The sequence below is a fragment of the Gallinula chloropus genome (genome assembly GCF_964237585.1).
Source record: "Gallinula chloropus genome assembly, chromosome: 2".
In the NCBI taxonomy this organism is placed as follows: Eukaryota; Metazoa; Chordata; class Aves; order Gruiformes; family Rallidae; genus Gallinula; species Gallinula chloropus.
In genome coordinates this window covers 98,317,855-98,326,486 of record NC_140086.1, presented here as the reverse complement: position 1 = coordinate 98,326,486, position 8,632 = coordinate 98,317,855, and positions in this window count along the sequence as shown.

Below are 8,632 nucleotides of genomic sequence, written 5' to 3'. Positions count from 1 at the left end.
GGGGATCATTCTGCAATTAGTGTAATGGGCAAAACAGACTCAACATGGAAAAAAGGACAGAAAACTCTCTAATTTATTACACTACACTACACTACACTACACTACACTACAATACACTACACTACACTACACACACAGTGACACCAGAGTCGGGTAATGTGCAGCACAAACAGATCTTAAAGCACCTCCCCCCACCCTTCCCTTCTCTGCAGACTTCCCTTTAGTCATGATTTTGCTCCCTTCTTCCCACTCCACTCTGGCATAGGGAGGGGCAGAGAATTGGAATGGGGGTTTCAGTCAGTTCCTCATGAGTTGGTTTCCTTCTTGACCCCCACCCCGCCTTGGGTGGGACATTCCTCACACCCTTCCCCTGCTGCACCATGGGGTCCCACCCATGGGCGACAGTCCTCCACCAACCTCTCCAACATGAGTCCTTTCTGTCGGGGCGTCAGTTCTTTACCAAGTGCATCAGGACAACTGCCTTCCATGGGGTACCAACTTTCAGGCCTAGACTGCTCCAGTCTGGTCCCCCACAGAGTCACAAGTCCCCCAGCAAACCTGCTCTGGCATGGGTCAGTCTCCACAGGCTGCACGTTTTGCGGCCAGGAGCTTGCTCCAACGTGGACTTCCCACAGGGTCACAGCATCTTCCAAAACTCTCCCCCAGCTCTGACATGGGGTCCTCCATGGGCTGTAGATGGGATCTCTGCTCCCTGTCATCATCCGTGGGCTGCAGGGAGACAGCCTGTTTCACCATAGTCAGCTGGTGTTTACTCTGTCAGGCCTGCAGAGAGCTTCTAGCTGCTGCCTGCAGAAGCCACAACTGCAGCCCCCACTTCTCCACCAGAACCCAGCCACACAAAACTACAACACATATTTAAGAAGGGAGGGAAGAAACAGGGAATCATAGGATATACTGAGTTGGAAAGGACCCATAAATCAACACAATTGTAGCTGGAGAGAGGAGTGACAACGTGGGAGAGGAACAACTCCACAGACACCAAGATCAGTGAAGAAGGAAGGGAAGGAGGTCTCCAGAAGAGAGATTCCCCCACAGCCTGTGGAGAAGACCATGATGAGGCAAGCTGTCCTCCTGCAGCCCATGGAGGAGGATGGTGGAGCAGATGTCCATCTGCAGCCTGTAGAGGACTCCATGCCAGAGCAGGTGTATATACCTGAAGGAGGCTGTGACCCTACGGGAAGCCTGTGTGGAGCAGGCTCCTCATGGGACCTGCGGCCCTATGAGAAGCCCACACCAGAGGGGGTTTTCTGGCAGAACTTGTGACCTCGTGGGGGACCCATGCTGGAGCAGCTAACGAAGAATTCCTCTGACGAGAAAGGAGCAATGGAGACAACACGTGATGAACTGACCACAACCTCCATTCCTAATCTCCCTGTGCAACTGTGGGGTGAGGAGGCAGAGAAATTGGGAGTCAAATTGAGCCTGGGAGAAGGGAGGGGTAGGGGAAAGGCATTTTAAAGATTTGGGTTTATTTCTCCTTGTCCTATTCTTATTCGATTGTTAATAAGTTAAACTAATATCTGCAAGTTGAGTCTGTTTGGCCTGTGACAGTAATTGCTGAATGATCTCTCCCTGCCCTTACCTCGACCCACCAGCCTTTTGTTGTATTTTCTCTCTCCTGCCCAGCTGAGAAGGGCAGTGATAGAGCAGCTCTGGTAGGCACAGGGGGAAGAGCAATGTTGACTGAGCCATTGCCCTTTCATTCCTTCCATCCTTATTTTCTCTGGTTTTCACATGCGCTCATGTAACTCGTCTAACTTCCAGAAAGGTTTTCCATTTTGTTAAAACCTTGTGTGATACACAGTCAACAACTTCCCTTAAGAAATAAGTCAACTGTCGGCCTTGCTATTAAAAAGACCAACAACCAAAGCTGCACTTCACTTTAAATTTGTTTGGCTTTAGTTTCTAGTTACTTTGTAAAATGTATTTTATGTCTCACCACCACATTAAATTAGTGTACAGCTAATTTTATAAATGGGGGCCTGAAAGCAAGACTGGCTGCACAGGACAGGAAACCTTCCTGCAGAGATAATGCACTTACAGGATTGTTTTAATCTCTTTGAGGGATTACTTACATTAACTTGTTTTTGTTCTATTACATTTACCGAGAAAACACACAACTGCTTGAAGTTCACCAGCTGAGTGGGGTTTTGGGGCTGTGACATTCATTTAACATTTGTTTGCCACGTGTTGAAATGTGTGTCAGCGCCACAGGAGTGATGTGAAAACTGGCACCCCCAAAGCCCAGAAATGTGTGCAGATGCTGCAAGCACCTACAGATCAACACAAAGGGCAGCCCAGCCTGCAGCAGAGATCTGGGGTGCTGCTTACGTCTCCCTGCCCTTACACATCCTACGTGGGGCTTTTTGGCTTCTTGTATAAATTTTGTTATACTAGAAATGGGAGGAGTCCAAAAGCACATCACCTGCAGACTTCTCCAGACTGAACAGGTGGTGGCCCTTCACCCGCAGTCTTCAAGAGGCCGGATTTGAAGATCCACATGATCCCTTCTGGTCTTTTTTCCTGGCCGTACAGAGGAAATGCAGACTATGCAAGATCCACAAAACCACTGATACTGAGATCCTCAGAAGAGGAGGACTGGTTTCAGTTCTTTCTGTTTTAATAGATGCCACTGGAGATGTCAAACTTCAGGAGGGAACTTGCAGAAAAGTTAGCATACATCAGCTCCAGCAACTGCCTTTACATTTACTGTAAGAAAAGCCTGCACAAAAAGTTGTTTAGTCTTGTTTGACACCTCCCTGAGAAGTGAACCAGCACTCATCTTCTGAAAGCATCTGAATGCTTATGAGCTTTTGGATGTTGCCATGTATAGGAAGACAGGCAGTTCAGAGGAAGATCGGCAAAAGGTGGTCCTTTAGCAGACTAACTAAGAGGACCTCCTGGGCTCTGCTGTCCTAGCAAGTTTTTGTTTTTTCCTTCAGTTTTATTCTTCTATACGCAGAGGCTGATTTCACTGTTACTCTCTTTTGTAGAAGTATGAATAAAATCATCAGGTCAATCCACTCCTGTAAATGTAAAGACCGAGACAGACAAGGTTGCAAATGAAAGAACTGTTTTGGCATGGTTATATTCTTGTCCAGAGAAACATACTCAGCAAATTCTTAGGATGTTTGTTTTGGAAATGCATATATTGGAAACATTTGTTTGCAAAACCCCAGTATTATTCCAAAAGGGTAGAAAAACATGAGCTTTCCAGCACTGCATTCTTTTGACTCACCCGAAGGTTGTTCACAACATCCATACTCTAGAGAAAGAAAATACAACTTGCAACTGATTATGAACTACCTGCATTTTCCTTATGTTTTCCCCTGAGCCAGAAAAAAGGTAGTGAAATCCTCTCTGATCTTCTTCTCCATCAAGTGTCCCCTCTTGATCAAGCCAAGGAAATTTTTATCTCAAAGACCCTATTAGCATAACTTCTTTTTTTCTTTTTTTTTTTATATATGTACCCCAGAGGCTCTTTGTCCACCTGCCTTTATATCTTGTTTTCTTTGCTCTGCCCCATTTAACCCACCCTTCTTACCTGGCAAATAAGTTACTTGACACAGACTTGGGCCCATTTTAAATGTTTCTGCCACTTCCTTCTCCAGAGCCTAAGGTTCTTCTAACAGACCTTGCACAAGGATCCCCAGAGAAATAGGTAATTCCCAAACAAGTGCAAAAAAGGACTTTTTTTCAGCAATATGGTTGTATATGATGGTTGCTATTACAGTTGCTATTCTTTCAAAATGAAAACTTCTATTATGAATAATGAAAACTCCACTGCAAGCTGAAAAATTCAGGCCACTTTCATGCTACTCTTAATAGAGAAAGCAAAAAAACCACTACTATCCTGGGTTTGGCTGGGATGGGGTTAATTTTCACCAAAAGTTGGGATGGGACACAGCCAGGACAGGTGACCCAAACTAGCCAAAGTGATACTTCATACTATAAGTATAAAAGGGCGGGGGGGGGGGGAGGGCGTAGTCAGGGAAGGGCGCAGATTTGTGGCTTGTGATGGGTCTGAGCGTGCAGTCTGAGTCGTGCAGCTGCTGGTGAGAAACTTCATTGCATGTCACAGTTGTGTATATTCTAAGTCCTGTTGTTATTTCCCCCTCCCTGTGTTGTCCTAGTAAACTGTCCTTATCCCAGCCCTGGAGGTTTTGCCTTTGTCTTCCCCACCCTGCTGTAGGAGACAGGGGTGGGGGAGTGTGAGTAAGCAGCAGTGTAGTGTTCAGATGCCGGCTGGGGCTAAACCACAACAACTAATTTTCCATATTCTTGTTCCTATTTATGCTATATACAAATGTGAGTACTACTCCAATAGAAGATTATTACAGTCTAAATAAGATTATCTTTGGGAAGTTCTGGTTTCAGCCTGTCTTTCTTCTTCCTTAAAGTTTTAAACCATTGAGTTGGACTTAGTTCTTCCTGAAAATTTTGATCTGTTTGAGTTGTATTAAGCTCAAATATAGTTACAAGAATGAGATATTGTATATACATTATCTAAAGTACTTATATCTTGAAAATCATTACAAAGATATGGCAGGGGTTTTTTTGGATGTCTGAGACTAACATTCTGAATATATTGTTTGATAATATCCATGTTGCTCACCTTCAGACAACGTTCAAGTTATTTCTAGCAGCTTTTAGCTGATTTGATTAATTATCCTCCTCTCTGGCTTATACTGAAAATATCAGCCTTTCTAGTTCATCACTTCTTTTAACGCACCCCACAGTACTGACAAAAGCCCTAGACTAGGATCACAGTCAGTGTGATCTCCCTGGTTCATAAATCTGCTTGAGCACTCAGCAGAATATTCGTGAAGCACAGAGACTGTAAAATCCTTGTCTTGAATTCCTTCATGTAGAGAATAGACAGGACGATGCTGGAAAAAAGATTGGAGTGCTGCTTACAATGTTAGCCTGGTTTAACAGGCACCTTGTTATCATATGAAACACCTGTTTGTAGCTTAATAATATATCTTTATGCCTTCATAATATGTCCGGATAGACAAATGGAAAGATAGTAGATAGGGTTTTTGCGGCGGGCTCAAAATCTAATTTGGGACTTCCCCATCTCCGCAGCCATAGGCACTCCTCCAAAAACATGTACTTCTGCTTCATGTGGTGTGGGTGTGGTTACACAGTCAGCAACCCTCAATAAAATAATTACAAAAAAAAAAGTCTACAAGACAGCATACACTTCCCCTTCACACATGAAGGGCCAGGAGAAAGAACCAAACAGAAAGAGCAAAGCTGCTCCTCTTCTGACTCTGGGCATCCCTAGGTACTGGTAAGGACCAGGGCATGGGAGGTTTCAACATTCAGGGAGGTCAGCTGTTGCTGAGACAGCTAGAAAGCACCAGATGAAGGAGGGAGCAGGAGAGCAGCCAAGGAAAGGGAAGCAGAGGAAGGACTTTTCTCCACTATCCTGCCAGAAGCCATGCAAACAGGCAAAGTGCCAGCTGCCAGGGCCACCACGGGGCTACCCTGAAAATTCAGCCCATACCAGCACAACAGGGTTTTTTTCTGCTCTGCACAGTAACAAGTTCTCCTGGCCACAGATCTAGCAAGCCAGCCCAGTCTCTCCACTTTGATTTTGGCCCATGTGATTACTGACCTCCTATTTCTTTAGGTCTTATGAGTCTGACCCTTTTCATGCAGAAAGAGGTATGGCAAAAATGCAGACATACACCTGCCATCGTGAAGGGCAATGGAATATGATTTGTTTTTGCAAGAAATATCAAGGTCACCATAAGCACAGAAATACTGCACCAGCTCTGGTAAAACCAGCATAGTAAATATAGACATGAGATAAACTAACTGTCTGGTTTTCCATTTGCCTGTGACCTCTATTACTGTTCTTTGTTCCTTTGTCTCTAACCTCTATAATTGTCTTTTTGGTCCTTTGGGTCAATATTATTATCAGTCTCAACATTACCACTGCTCTCAGATTTTTCAAATGAAACCTCATCTGGAAAGTTACAACCCCATTTTTTTTGTGATTTATTAAAAAAATTGTGCCTTTGACTAATACAGAATACTTGCTTTCCATAGGAGATCCATATTCATAAAATGGTAGCTGTTCAGCTTTACCAATTTCTTTTCCTTTGTCACTGTTTACACAAAACAATTTATCTACCCTGCTAACATTCTTTCAAAGCATGCCCTTGTTTTAATAAGCACTTATTAAAAACAAACTGTAGACTGAAAACCATCATACTGAGGAGTCCCAGTCTTGAATAAAGTTACTTGACATGAATAAGGTAACACGTAATAACAATGCCAGACTGATAAAAGTTGAATTTATCACTGTATTTAATAAGTAAGAAGGCAGAACATACACAGTCCCCATACAATGTTTCTTGTGCTCCCTCAAGAAAGTCTAAGTGTATATTGGTCAACATTGGTAAAACAGGAAATAACTTTCCTTAAACCCATGATTTAAGGTAGTGAGCTGTTGGTGGAAAGACTGAAAAATGTCATGGACATCAACATTGATAATGCCTGCCCCCACGCAAACCCAAAGACAGCAGGCAATGAGTAGGTAAGGAAAAGCACGCTTTCTCCAGCTTCACTCTTGCAGTGTCTCATGCATGCAACTTGCTGAGTCATGACAGCTGTGCTTTGAGAGTCCCAGTCAAGCTCACTCCAAGTTCCAAAGGTAACAGCTTGAAACATTAAAACTTAACCCCAGGCCTCTTTGTGTGCCCCCTGCCCCTTTTCTCTGTCTGCTTTTTTTTTTAAAGAAAATGTGTTAAATTAAAAAAATAATAAAGCTCAAATATGCCTGTTCTCTTCAAATTTGGTGCTTTACTCAATGCCAGAGGTGTCATGAAAGGAATATGCCATCCGTAATATGTGACTCTCTGGAATCAGATAAGAGACACCCATAATCTGTCAGTAACCTCTGGCTGTAAGTCAAATTATAAATTCTGTATTTATTACACATAAACACCAGGTTCTGCCTCCACAGATGCTGGGTAATTTATGGGGTCCGTTAGTCAATAGGTATTTTATATTAGACTTCAACTATACGTACATAAATATTTTCAATACATTCAGAGGGACAGGGTTCATTTTTTTTACTGTTTTGTTGTTTGGGGTTTAGGTTTTTTTTTTTTTTACCAAACCAAAATAAAGTGTGGGAGAGGGTAAAGAGAGCCTGCTTCCTCAGTGATGACAGAAAAAGCTTGAAGAAATCACCATATGCATAAAATGAGGCAAATATTTACTAGATAAAAGCCAGGCAGAGGAGAAATTACTACCTAAAGGCTGCAGCTGGTTGTCTCTGCAGATTTAAAGGATCAGCTACCGAGACTGTAATTCTAAGAAAATCTCCTATTAATGGATAAAACTCAACTGTGCACTGTTCAGTGCAGGCTGGGCAATGAGAAACAAGGTGTCCCTTAAGGAAAAAAACCCCTCTGGCTTCTCTAATCGCAGGCCACTATATCTGCTTCACAGGTGCAAAATGTAGCTGCATCCTGGTGGCAACTGGTAGCTCCCGTCACCAGTTCATTTCATAGGTCACCAACCCGCCATCAAATTGTAATGACTTCTGGCTATTTCTAACTGGGATTTAAATCAGTGACCTGAAGTAAAGACACTCATCCTATTACGAACCTCCTGAGCCATGTAGATTCCAGTGGAGTTTTGTTTTTTCTTTTAATTCTCCTTAAGCTTACTTCACACAGATATAAATGCTCACAGAAGACCTGAGTTGGAAGAAGAGTCAGGCCCTAAATACTGATAGGAAGCCTCTTTCCTCTTTTCTTCAACAAAATCTCTAGAAACCTCTTGTTTGCATGACTAGTTCACAAAGCCACCTATGTACAGGATGTGCAATGCGAGAGCTGTTTCAGCGATTTATCAGCTTTAGTGAAGGCTGAATATGCAGATTTTTATATTCCAATATATATGCATCAGAAACACCTGCACAGAGATAGCAAAAACACTTAGAATATTTCTGGTGGTGGTTTGTTTCATGTAGGCATGAAAATTGCACTGAAAAGGTCAGGTTAAAAGCACTTGAAGGACTAAAGGGAAATTTCATTTGCTCTTAAATCATCTACTGCTACATCAGTAACACAGGCCATGAGGACTGTGCACTTCCATTTCCACAGGCACTTTAAAAACAAATAAATACATTTTTTAAAATCAAGGTAACCCAATTACTCCCACCTTCACTGAAAAACAGAAATTGAAAGTTCCACTCCAGAAAAAAAGAAAGTTTCTGCTAAATCAGGATACGAATTGCGGGGAAACGAAGGTATTTAGGAGAAAAAAACCAACTGCACATGAAAAGCTGAAGTCATTACAGTTAATGACATAAAATGAACAAACATCTGTGAAAACCTGAAATTCCTGGAAATCGCATTCATTGCTAACCACAACCACAGGCTGCAGAGCAATTATTAACCTACTGTTGCTGAGCTTCCACCCACCAGAGCAATACCAGACTATTTTTTAACACATTTCGGTTACAAAATGTGTCTAGTTACATTGTTTGCTTGCTACATTTCTTTCAGAAAATCACATAGACAGCATCGTTTATATGCCCAGTATAAATAAAGTTACTGTCCTAACACGGGACTCGGATGAAAAT